This window comes from Triturus cristatus, chromosome 2_1 (assembly GCF_964204655.1).
Source record: "Triturus cristatus chromosome 2_1, aTriCri1.1, whole genome shotgun sequence".
Taxonomy (NCBI): Eukaryota; Metazoa; Chordata; class Amphibia; order Caudata; family Salamandridae; genus Triturus; species Triturus cristatus.
Window position 1 is genome coordinate 432,936,674 of NC_140581.1, and position 13,730 is coordinate 432,950,403.

General features: G+C 50.8%; 1 pseudogene; it reads left to right on the forward strand.

Annotated features, from left to right (window-relative positions):
• Nucleotides 1-11,261: 11,261 nt before the first annotated feature.
• LOC146865416 (metaxin-1 pseudogene) lies at nt 11,262-12,406 on the forward strand (annotated as a pseudogene).
• The last annotated feature ends 1,324 nt before the right edge of the window (nt 12,407-13,730 follow it).

The following is a 13,730-nucleotide window of genomic DNA, read 5'->3' on the forward strand; positions in this document are numbered from 1 at the left end:
CCGGAAGGCCAGCATGTAGCTCACCACGTCCTGGGGAAGCTTTCTGGGAGTTCTTTCCCATCCGTCTCTCACCAGGCTGAGAGGTCCACGCACAGGGTGCCCATATAAAAGCTCGAAGGGGCAGAAGCCCAATCCCTTCTGTGGCACTTCCCTGTAGGAAAACAATAGACAGGGTAGGAGGACGTCCCATTTCCTCCGCAGGCTTTCAGGCAGACTTCTAATCATGCCTTTCAAGGTCTTATTGAACCTCTCCACCAGACCATTGGTCTGGGGGTGGTAAGGAGTGGTGAACCGGTAGGTCACTCCACACTCCTTCCACATTGCCCGCATGTATGCTGACATGAAGTTGGTCCCCCTGTCGGACACAACTTCCTTGGGAAAACCCATTCGGGTAAAGATTCCCATCAGGGCCCTAGCCACCACAGGTGCAGTAATGGTCCTCAGAGGTATAGCCTCTGGGTACCGTGTGGCATGATCCACCAAAACCAGGATAAACCTGTGACCAGCTGTAGTAGGCGGATCTAACGGACCCACAATGTCGATGCCCACCCTTTCAAAGGGGGTGCTAACGACAGGAAGTGGTTCCAGGGGAGCTTTCAGCTTCACCCCTGTTTTCCCACTGACTTGGCAAGACACACACGTCCGGCAGTAGGTGTCGGACGACACTTTCATCTGAGGCCAATAAAAGTGTGGGACAAGCCGGGCAAAGGTCTTGTCTTGCCCCAGGTGTCCTGCCAAGGGGATTTCATGAGCCAATTCCAGGAGGAAGGCTCGGTAACGTTGAGGGACAACCAAGGCCTGTGACGAACCGTGCATGGGTGCCTTGGGTTCACTGTAGAGGAGGCCATCCTCCCAGTAAATATTGTAGTTCCCCTCAACGTTCCCTGCTGCCTGGGCTTCGGCCTGTCGCCTCAGTCCCTCAAGGGTAGGACACTCCTTCTGGCCCTTGCAGAATTCCTCCCTGGTCGGCCCTCCCTCCACGTGCCACTCGGCCGGGATGGGTAGGTTCTCCAGTTTGGTAACATCCCCCTCCGCGGACTCCTGGTCCACCACCTCCGGTGGCCTATCCGTCACACGGGGCGCGGATGCCGAGGCAGGCTCCTCTTGTCCTCGGTTCTTCCCTTGATTGGCAGCCGGCAGTGCCTTTGTTCCAGGCTCCCGCCTAAACGAACTCCCCCTCCGGGTAGTCGCAGACCTTGTGCTGACACAGGCCCAGTCAGGTGTACCCAGCATCTCAGCATGAGTCCGGTATTCCACCTCCTTCCAAGCATTATGCTCCATGTCATTCCCCAGCAGACAATTGACTGGCACGGCAGGGCTTACGGCAACTCGAAGTGACCCTGCAACCCCTTCCCATTCAAATGGAACCTCGGCCACCGGATAATGGCCCATTCTGCCGTCAGCCATCGCGGCAGGGTGGAGTATGTGGGGAATCACCTGCTCTGGAGACACCAGTTGGCTACGTACCATAGTCATACTGGCTCCTGTGTCTCTCAGAGCCTCCCCTCTTTGGCCGTTGATGGTGACCCACTGCCCATACTTTGTGGTATTTGCGGGCACCTGGATCTTAGGAACCATCTCCCGTTCTCCCAGGGACACTAAAGTGACACCCGCCCGCTCCCTTCCCTTACCTAAGGGCATCTCCTCCCCGAGCACTACACTAGCTACTCCGGGGGCCTTTCCGATGGGAGGGGGTGGTCTTCTTGGGCACTTCACATCTCCCTTATAGTGTCCGACACCACCGCACTCATAGCAATGGACAACCCTTGGCTGCTGACTCTGGCCAGGATTAGGGTTTCTGGGGGGGTTAGCCCTAGGGGTGAATCCTGTTCCCTTCCCTTGGAAACTATTTTGGGGGCCTTTAGAGAACTCCGTTTTCTTTTCCCCTCCCTCTTTCTTCTGGGGGGCGCCCTGTCCAGTCTTTTGAGAGTCCCCTCCAGTCCCCCTTGTGGACACTCGGGTACTAGCCCAAATGTCCGCCTCCTCAGCAAGCTTCCGGGGATTGGTCAGCTTGCTATCCACCAGGTGTTGACGCAGTTCAGGGAAACATTTTTCGAGCAGGTGTTCCTTCAACATCAAATCAAACAACCCCTCGTAGTCCCTCACCTCACTGCCCTGTATCCAACCCTCTAGTGTCTTCTTTGCATAGTCCAGGAAATCCACCCAATTCTGTGTGCCCAGTTTGTGGCTACCCCGGAACTTCTGTCTGTACTTCTCGGGTGTTAGTCCAAACTTCCTCACGAGCGCCACTTTCATGGTGGGGTAGTGGGTCTGCTCATCCTGCTCTAGGGCCAATAATGTATCCCTGCCAGCTGGAGGCATGTATCTATACAATCCCCCTCCCCAATATTTCTCTGGAACCCCATGGACTCTTAAAGAGACCTCATAGGCTGCTAGCCACCTGGCGATATCATCACCCACACTATAGCTAGCTACTATGTCTTTTGGCAAATAGGGTTTGGATTCCCTGGTGATTTCTCTTTCTTCGCTGCCACCACTAGGAACAGGGTGTGCCCCGACCCGTAGGATCTGGAGATCTATCTCCCTGAGCCTCAACTCGTGAGCCATCCTCCGTTCCTCCTTTTATTTCTCCAGCTTCGCCAAATCCCATGTGAGCTGTCTTTTCTCCCTCCGGTCAGTGAATTCTGCTTCTAATAAGCCGTTGCTAGAGACACTGCTGCCCTTCCTTGAAAGTGTTCCGGGCCCCGCTACTAGGTCCCCCACCTCAGGTTGGTACAAACCAGCCCCCTCGCTGACAGGCTCTCCATCCCTATCTTCCTTCTCCACCTTACTTTCTCGTCGTGCCTCCCCCCAAGCCCTCAAGCTGGTCTGGAGCTCACCCTTCTTTGCACCTTGGGGACAAAACACCCCCTCTCGCTCACAAAACTCTCTGAGTTGGGCCACAGTGTAAGTTTCCACATCTTCCAATACAAACTCCATTTTGCCCACTCAGGATAGAAGACAGTTGTTTACAGAAGCTATGCAGGGGGGTACCTTTTGTAATACCTCCTCCCACCACCAGAAGTAAATTTGGAAAAAACAAAACTCAAAATTAGGAAGTCCGCTTGGAGAAAACTCCCGGTGTAGGCCTATGGACTACCCAAAGTTATTGTCGAGTAGACGCAAGCACAGCTCTATCCCACCGCTGAACACCAATTTTATGTTGGAAACCGGGCAACCGGGTTAGCAGTCACCAGGTTCCCAGAACAATGGTAGGTTGGCTCGAGCGGTTGGGGGTCAGGCACCGTGTTAAGCGTACGTCACACCCTCACAATAACCATGCGTTCATCCGTTCCAAAAACGACACTACACCGTAAAAATTATGAAAGAAAGTAGTTTGTCTTTATCTTATTTTCTCTTAGTTGCAGGGTTCATAAAATAAATACAGTACCATAAGATTCTCCTTTAAAAGGGCAGGTCAAATAAATAATACCACAGTGGGGTTTCAATAAATAGGATCAGGTCATAAATAAGCCAGGAATAAAGAGGGGTGCAATAAATACAAATGGCTAATAAATACTGTCAGACAATAAATACAATGCAGGAATAAATACAGTCAGACAATAAATACAGTCAATAAATAAAGCACCTTCCATAACTTAAATAACACAATTAATGACAATTACAGTTCACATCACTTTCCTGAGGTAGTTTGGTTTTACTATGCCCAAGTACAGCTTGTGGTCATTTGGATGACATGGGGGGTGTCCCACCTAGATTGGTCAAGGCTGGGCCTGAACTGAGGTAGAATAAGGGTAACCTAAGGATCTGGCTCTCCCAAAATACACAACCCCTCACAGAGGTCACTGCACCAGTCTCAGTTCACCCCTGGCACTCCCAGGCTGGTTCTAACACCCCTCTAGCCCCTAGAATGGTCTTTTAGGGCTCCACAGGGCCTCAGATGCCCTTTCTATCACTTACTGCCCTTTTCACGATGATCGGCTCCGCTCGGCGCCGTGTCGATGTCGTGAGGCGGCTCCGGCTCGATGTTGCTGGGCGGCTCCGGTTCGGTGTCGCTGGGCGGCTTCGGATCGGTGTCGCTGGCGGTTCCGGATCGATGTCGCTGGGCGGCCTCGGCTCGGTGTCGCTGGGCGGCTTCGGCACGATGTCGCTGGGCTGCTCCGGCTCGATTTCGCCTTCCGGCGTCGCAGGGTCACGGTCTCCCCGCTTCCGGGTGTCTCCGGAGTGCGACCTCCACTCCCGACCTCCGGCGCGCTTCACCTCGATCTCCGGCGACTCCGGAGTGCGATCTCCACTCCCGACCTCTGGCGCGCTTCACCTCGATCTCCGGCGACTCCGGAGTGCGATCTCCACTCCCGACCTCCGGCGCGCTTCACCTCGACCTCAGGTGACTCCTTACTCGACCTCCGGTGCCTCTCCACGACCTCCGTCGGCGCCCTCTCTCGACCTCTGACGGCTCCGGGTACGACGTCTGCTTTCTGTCAGCGCCGCTTCTCCACCTCAGGCCTCAGGTCTCCAGGCTTCTCGACGTCAGGACTCCAGGAGGACACTGCTAAACAGGCCAGGAGCTTGCTGGTCTTCTTCTTTAAGGCCTCTTCACAATATTTAGGTCCTTAAGATGGTTTTTCTGGTCTTGGTCCCACACAGGGCTCTAGGCTGGGCTTGGTCAGTAGGGACTAGCATCAAGGGTGGGTTTCTGGACCCCACTCCAAGCACTGGTTTCCACCCCTGCTGCCTTACTCCGACCTCCTTCTGAACTGGTCCTCTCTCCTCTCTAGTCAGATGCCAACTGCCACTCTGAGATGGCCTCCCAACATTCTAAACTGCCTCTCACTGTCACAGGGTTCCAGAATGTTACGGAAGGTTCTAGAAATCTCCAGTGGGTTCTGATGATGTCACAGGTGACAATGGGTGGCCACCATTTTGTGTCTCAGGCCCTCAGACAGAAGTTCCAGGGGTAGGGAAAATGGCTGCCTGACCCTGCATCAACACTAAAAAGTCTGGTGGTTCCCAAAAAGGAAAAATTCTAACAGGGTTTGAGGCAAAAGTGGGACAAAATAAATAATGATGAGGAGGGACCACCCAAAGGGCTGACAGGTCTAACACCCCCCAAAGAAATAAGTGTTGTGGGCCCCATTGCCAACCACCGGCTCACATTGGCAGTAGGCCCATCTGGGCTATATTTTCACTGGCCCTGCTGCCAAATCCTACATGAGGCTCAAAGTGTATTTGCTTACTTTTGTCAGGCACTCTGAGACATTTAATCTCCTGATTAGAGGAAAACTGATACACCAAATATTCAATTACTCATTTTAACATTTGTAATAGATTTAATTGCTTTTTCTGTAAGTGAACGTGAAATGAACTCTTGTATTTGTGTTGTGGGTTGAGGGCTCCTTAGAAGCATTACTGTTTCCGCACTTGAAAGGCAGGCAGACACACATTTCATAATCATCAAGAAGTGTAAGTGTCTGGGTTGCCAGAGAGCCTCTCAACAAGATGGCCGCTTTTTAACACAGCTCTGCCGGATGAGATGACAATCTATTAAAATCCTCCATTTGCCCTCCAAGGCCCTCAAATACTCAGCAGCAGTACTCGGAGGGCCCTCTTGATCGGCTGGGAAAAGGCTGGGCTGTCTTGGGGACATGCCTGTAGCTGGTGGATAGAGGCGCATCTCCTGAGATGATGCGGCCTACCTAGGCCAGAGGATCCTTGAGGCATCCTGCTGCTGAGTCCTGTGCCCACCCGCGATATGACACCTGTCGTGGCCAGACCATATCCCATGGCCCCCCTTTCCTTGGGTGTGTCGGCAGCGGGTCTGAGGCTGTGTGTTGCTCGTGTGGGGTGCTGTGCCCCAGTGGGGGCTGCTGGCGTCTTGGCTCGGGGTCCTCAAGGGTGGTCGGCCTGTTGTTTCCCGCTGTCGCCTGAACCGTGCTCATGGTCATGCCACTGGGGAGTGGGGTCGCCCCCTTTGATGCTAGCTAGGATGGCACCCCCTCTCAGAACATTGCATAAGCAAACAAAGAGATGCCCTGACACCGGCTGGCAGAAGGGGGAGCTGGAGCGATGCCTGGGCTGACTTGCTGAGCGCTGTGTTTGAATTCAGATCTTCTCATGTCTCCTGGACATAGGTGTGTGGCAGGTAGGCAGTCGAAACTATCCTTTCAGACCAACCAAGCTGAGACTGCAGTGGATACACCCCTGGAGACTCTGGGGCTATAGGCGGTCGAGGAGGCCTCCTCCCAGCTCGACCAAGGCTTCAAGGGTATGTTCATGAACCTCAAGCATACCCTCAGTTCCATAGACTCCAAAATCGATACACTAACTATGCGCTTGGACCACGTAAAGGAGAGTTTGGACAAGCACGGCGGATGCATTGACCTGGTCGAGACAAGCCCCTTGGAGGTGGAGGACACCCACATAGCCACCAATGAGCACCTTGGAGGATGGAAACTATCCTGGAGATAATTAAAAACAAAAATGAGGACTTGGAGGCTCGATCCTAATGGAATAGCCCCCGCACCCTGAATACTTGGGGTCCCAGAATCAACTGCCATGAGCAGAATTAACACCTATGTTGAGGAGTTGCTCCGCTCCCTGTTCGGTTATGCTCTGTCCCCACTATTTGCAATCAAGCGTGCCCACCACTCGCTGAGCCCTTGACCACCTCCAGGGACTCTGGCACGACCTATAGTGGCAAGCCTCCTCAGCTACAAAAGAGAGAGACACTGTATTGAGACTGGCTAGAGAACGCCAAAACATTCAATACCAAAGTAATGAACTTTTGTTCTACTCAGACTTCACAATATCTGTACAAATGGCCCGTCTGAATTTCTACCAGCTAAACGCCTACGACAGAAGGCTGAGGCACATTATTCATTGATTTTCTCTGCCAAACTGCATGTCTTATTCTGTGGCAAAGCTCACCTTTTCACTTACCCTACGGTGGCTTTGAAATTCTCCGGCAAGTTTGCGACCCACCCCAATCCACTAAAAGCGGCATCAGGCTGTGCTCACAGTGACTCGATCGGCATGCCATGAGGCTTGGCCGTGGATTGCTGAGGTTATGTATTGCTACTTATTGTGTGTGCCCATCTCGACCTGGCCTCCAGATACGATATTTGCACATTGGCCATGAACCCCCCTGTTTTATGTTTGCTCTCAGTCTTGACCACCCAGCTTGGACTTCCTGTGCTATGTGCTAGACTTCCTGGTGCCCTGAGGCATGCATTCATACATTCTTTCTTACCTTGTTCGTACCTGGAGCTATGGTTTGCCTGTCATCCCAAGCAGCTTCCAGCACCCCTCGCACAAGCCTTACACCCAGTACTCACACCCTGTAGGCTGCAATGACTACCCTTAGATGCTTGACCTGGAACTTACTTGGATTGAATGGTCAGCGTGAGGCTCGGCTAGGGCACGCTTACCAATGCCGACATCACATCGATATTTTTTATTTGCAAGAACTTCCCCTCACTAGGCGCTCCCATCCCCGACTACGCGCTGACCGGCTCACAGTGACAAATGCAGCATTATACTTTAACTATGCTCCTGGAGTCGCTATTCTTTTCCAAAAGGGACTGCAGTGGCACACAAACACGTCCATGTGCGACATGCAAGGTAGGTATATCATCCTGCATGGCACACTCATGGGCAGGCCTCTCATGTTGGTGGCTGTCTATGGGCCTAACACTGCTAGCCCGGAATAGTGTGGGCCTGCTACAATCCAGTGGTGAGGCGATTTTAACATAATGCTTGACCCTCACCTGGACTGATCGAGCGACATGAGGTGGTGCAGGATCAGTCGCTCAACTGAGTCTTACAATTGAAGACCACGGACCTTTTGACCTGTGGTGGTACACCCACCCCAGGACAGAGAGGGCACTTGCATTGGTGCTACACATAACATCTGGTCTAGAATTCACTAGTAGTTCCCTAGCTCAGGTCCATTGAACATCTCCCAAGGACACTTTCGGAGCTTGCCCCTATCCTTCTTGAACTCACAATCTCGACATGCGGAACCATTCCTTCACGTGGGGACTCCCAAAAAATGCTTTCCACGACTGGATATTCCAGGACGACGTTTGATTGAGTATTGTAGAATATTTTTCCCTCATCTCACAATCTGAGTCCTCTGCTTCAACACTCTGGGAGGCTTCCAATGCCTACATTCTGGGTGTGTACATAGCTAAGAAAGCTGGGGTGCTGAAAGCGATATTTGAGCCCTCGGGCTTGCCTTCTTCCTCTCTAGGGATGTGGACTTCCTCACCTCCTTCAAGTGGAAGCTTGGCAAGTATGAGGAGGAGGAGGATCTACAAGAGACACACTATCTTGGCAAAGAGACTTTGGTCCAATGCTACAGGGAGAGGGACAGGATGAGTGGATGCTGGCCAAACTGCTGCATCAGCCCTGGGCCAGTGACCATATCAGAGAGATACTGTATGATAGTCAGGTTCCCCTCTCAGACGCAGAGGGCCGTAAGCACACTATGCCAAACTTTTACACTGACCTCTACACCTCCGGGATTGCTCGTGACCCAGTCCAATTAGATGAGTTCTTGGACTCTATTCAGCTCCTCTGGCTCGAACATGTGCTTCAGCAGTATCGTGATGACTCGTTCTCAGCTGAAAACATAGCACAGGTGATTCTGATCATGCCTAGTTATAAATCACTGGGACTGAATGGTCTGGCTGCCACTTTTTAAAGAGTATGCCCAGATTCTTGCCCCTCACCTCTTGGCGGAATATGATGAGTCTCTAAAGTTGGCAGAATATTATGAGGCTCCCCACATTGCGTGAGGCAGTGATCGTCATCATTCTAAGAAACCTCCTAACCATTGTGACTCCTATCGCCCTCTCTCAATGATTAATGTGGATTATAAAATTCTCGCTAAATTATTCGCGACACACCTGATGCTACTGCTACCTGACATCATCTGTCCGGACAAATTGAGCTTTGGGCCTGGACAAAACACTTCTCATAACCTCCGCACACTATTTGCACTCATGCACTTCATAGACCCTCACCGCAAGGCGGCAATCCACTTGCTTGATGTAACCAAGGCGTTTGAATCCTTGGAGTGACCCTTTCAATTGAACTGTTGGGACGCCTAGGCCTCAGCCCCAGCCCCACCTTCACTAGCAAGGTCAAACTACTCTACACACTTCTGTGCATTAGGCTGCCCATTAATGGCAAGCTAATGACCCCTTTCCCTGTCTTCTGTAATTCCTCTATCTATTCTTTAATATTCCCCTGCCACTAACCGAATACTTCCTCAAACAACTCCACACGCAGTTATTGACTCTGACTTGGGCTGGCAAGCAACCAAGGGTCTCCTTTGAAATGCTAACTCTTCCCTTTGAACAAGGCAGACTGTGTGCCGTAGACATAGAACTATAATATTTTTGCGCACAAGTGCAATATGTGCACTTCTGGATACATCCACCCCCTTTCCAACCACACCTGGCCATTGAGGACTCCATCATGGCCCCCGACTAGCTATCCATCACATGATATCTGCTTGCCTGGTGCACCCGGGTTGAAATAGACACAGTCACTTGCACGGTCTAGGCATGTGATAGAATGCGACTTCAGGCCTCTTAGGCATCTCCTACTCGCCTAATACTCTGCCACCCGCAACTACCAGCAGCAGATGATAAGAGGGTGTCCCACCAGTTGACTTGGCTACATCTCCTCATGCTGGGTGATTTGTACCTGGAAGGGCAATATTTCATGGCACAACACAACTGCACTGCCACAGCACACTCTACTTGACATTTTGACGTATTTTAAATTTAGAGCCAGCTTTGAGCTCTGCATGGCCCAATGCCTGCTGTGCCTCTGATATTTCACATGCAGGACATGATCCTAACCAACCCATCCCCGTGGAAATTGATCACATGATTGTATGGGGTCATATAAGATAAGACACCTATACGCATCCCCAGGGCGTACTCCAATTGGGCAGCTGTGCTGACCCCCCTCTCACTGCTACAATGGCTATATTGCTGTGAGTTGACCAAGGCACTCTCCCCCAACTTTTGACTGCTCTTAATCTAGATTAAATTCCTTCATCCAATGTATCACACTCCCACCCAGTTACACCCCATGGGGCTTTCGGATGATACCCTCTGCTGCTGGTCTCCATTTAGCCTGGGAGTGTCCTGGGGTGGAACCTTTCCGGTTGGCTGTCAATTATCCCATTGACTCAATCACTGACCACCGGCCCTGTAAATCTTCATTGGTTGGAATGTTATTATTCCTGGACAGGCATAAGGTTGCAATACACTGGTGACGCCGCCCTGCACTCCAAGTGAATAACTGGTTGTGTGACGTAACTTGTTGCCAAGAGCAACTAACAGCATAATGGCAATTACTGACTCAGAGTTCCCGCCTAGTAGACATCTGGCCCCCTTTCATCACATACCTTGTATCCCGTGTGAGCCCAGTGGGAGTACATAGTACCCTCAATCCCCTGATACATGAGAGGTGTGCCCACAAAAGCGTAGACACCCCTACGTGGCTGACTTCCCCCTCTCCCATGACTGAGCCCACGGTTTGACTAGAGTGAGCCCCATCGATCACAATGTTACATGTCTCATGGCCCTCAGAGCTCCTGTATCTGTGAAATGATATACTGTGGATCCAACAGGCTTCAATTGTTGATCGGTGATGGGTCTGTGGTGCTGTCACTCATGTTTTTCAACTTTCTGCATTTACATTGTGCGTTTGCTCTGCTTCTTTTCTTTTGTGGTTGCTTACCTTAACTGTTTGAGGCATTTTGTGTGTGTTGTGGTCTTGATAAAACACAATAAATAAATAAATAAAAACAATTGTAAGAGTCTGCAGGTGGCACAAGTCTATCCAGACTAATTCATTGCGCAAATAAATCAAAGCCCAGTGATTACAGAATGCTACACAGTTATAGGAGAGAAAATTAAGGGGCATGGTCTAGATTTTTCTAGACTCAAGGGCAATGCAGGGGCATATCTAGCTAAGCTGGGTGAAGCGATCTGTAGAATAAAAGAAACAGGAAACCTAAGGTTACTTAGAGCACGTAAATAACCTCAGGGCTGTGAACTCTGCTGCGTAAGGTGATGCAAGCTCTTAAGTGAGATTTACTATACCACGCAGCGACACAGACTTTTTCCCATAAATGACTGTGCTCTATTACAAATTGAACAAATCTAGCCCCCCTCATCCAATGGCTCATAAAGGCACGGTAATAAAAAGCATAAGTATTAAAGAATAATAATTCAATAACAGCATGCCTGAATGTTATTGGAAAGTCAGGTGACAAGGCGGCGCCCATGGAGCTGTACTGCTGGGTTGGTGCCTGGGGACTGCCGAGCGTGGAGCCTGAGAGCTTGGCCGTGCTGACATATGCTCGGTTTGCAGGAGCACCACTCAAAGTCCACAAGATCAGCAACCCCTGGAGAAGCCCCTCTGGCACCCTGCCCGCCCAGAAGACCTCGGACAATGGTGTTGTATGCCAGACTCACAAAATCATTGCACACCTCAGAAAAAAGAAATATAATGCAGACTACGACCTTTCGGCTACACAAAGTGCAGATACCTTGGCATTCGTGTCTCTATTGGAAGAAAAGCTGCTTCCGGCTTATATCCATACCTTCCGGGTTGATTCCAAGAATTACGTGGAGCACACTCGGAAGTGGTATGCGGATGCCATCCCTTTCCCTCTAAATTTCTTCCTTCCCAATCAAATGCACAAGCAGCACCTGGAACGACTGCAGACACTAAGGGGAGACCGGTGGATCGAGGAGGAAGAGGAACTGGAAAAGGAGCTCTACAGGGACGCACAGGAGTGTTTGACCCATCTCTCCCAGAGGCTAGGGACCCAGAAGTTCTTCTTCAGGGACGCACCGGCCTCACTCGATGCACATGTCTTCAGCTACTTGGCCCCTTTGCTGAAAGCACATCTGCCCAGCAGCAAACTGCAGCAGCACTTGAGGTCTCTAGACAATCTCTGTAACTACTGCACGTCCATTTTGAACATCTACTTCACCTGGGACGGAGATGGTCCACAGGCACCCCTGAAGACGCCTTCTGGAGATTCTGCAGAGACTGCAGACTCTGAAGAAGAACCACACAAGAGGCGGACCCAAGTGCTGTCTGTCATGGTGGGGGTGTTGGCCATGATTGGATACGCTTTGCTCAGCGGTATAGTATCCATCCAGCGGGTGTCGGAGGGTGACAGTGGGCGCCATGCAATCACCATGGAGGACGATGATGAAGAAGAGGATTGACCTACAGTGAGAGCCCCGAGGGCTGGTGTTTGGTTCTGGCAGTTGTCATGTCCAAGCCACTTTTACAACTCAAGATGGAGGAATCGACTGCCTGGCAGAGAGTACACACAAAAGGGGACCATCCGTTGGAGTCATCTCCTGCTCAACAAAAGGGACATCTTCTGGTCGTTTCACTAAGCACCATCCTATAAGACAAAAGCAGAGTATGCTATGTGTTACTAGAACAAATGACGGTTCCATACCAGGAAATTCTTAACAATCCCTGCTTTTACCAGAGAGGAAAGGCCCACCTACTTGTAGACTTGCACAGGTGATGGGAAGCCCCACTTCTTTTCGCCTGCCAGTTTGCCCAGTTGACTGAAAGCTCTGCCTCACTTTTTTGCAGGGAGCTTGCTTGCCCTCACCTCCTGTTTGTCATGAAGTTTGCAAATGTGACAATCACATCTACCTTAACCCCTTCAGTGCCCGCCCCTTTCCCCGCCCAGTGCCGGCCGTTGCATTAGCGGGCGGGGTCTATGACGAGCTGGACTCGTCATGGGCACAGCGCCACCGCGGCCCATGACGAGTCCAGCTCGTCATGGGCACTGAAGGGGTTAAGCACCCTATTCTAAAACAGGTGCTTACCCAAAGAACTTTCAGTGGTCAACAATTGTCCGGAAGAACCGCAGACAAGAGGCTCACCGTAAACAGCAAGAGAGACCCCAAACATCCGGCCCAAAGCAATCGAACAAGTCATCAAAAGATGGCTACAGTATTCAGGTTTTACAGTGGAATGGCTCACTGCAGGCAGAGCGCTGACACCCTAGGCTCAATTGTCACATAGACCATGCTGGATGGCAGTGATTTCATGGTACCTTCCCAAAAGTGACCGCTTGCCCAACTATTCACCATTTGTGTGTTTATAAGACAGGACTCATGATTAAAAATAAAAAAGGGAAAAAAAAGGAAAGTCAGGTGACAAAAGGAGAAGGATGGAGAAGTGAAAAGGGCTTTTGCAGTAGCGGACTTCTAAAGACCACCACGGAAGCAAGTTGCAATAACAGGGTAACTGAAAAAGGCATGTCCACCTACCACCAAACCTCCTCACTCTTCTACTTAGGGAAAGGCTGAAATGGTCAGGCCAATGAGGCGGATCATAACAGCATGTACCAGACACGTGCAGATTCCAAGTCAAGCTTCAGCTCTATTTGGAGCCAATGGTAATGGATGTCTTTTTAATTAAAGCATTTGGAGACTGCCTATGTGTGCCACAGACTAGACAATGCTTCCTGTAGAGATAGCACCAAAGCTGGTTGCTCATGCAGATTGTCCATCAGATGTCATGAATATGAGCATGAGGGTAATGTGATCGCATGAGGGTGAAAGGTAAATGCGTTGACTGGAGTTGTGACAAACCTTCCCACCTAGCTAAAGAGTTGGTGGTTTATTTTGCATCTAAGGTGGCTTGGTTTGAGTACCTGTTAGTCACTGCATGTCTATTTTGTATATGTGATATTTGAAGTG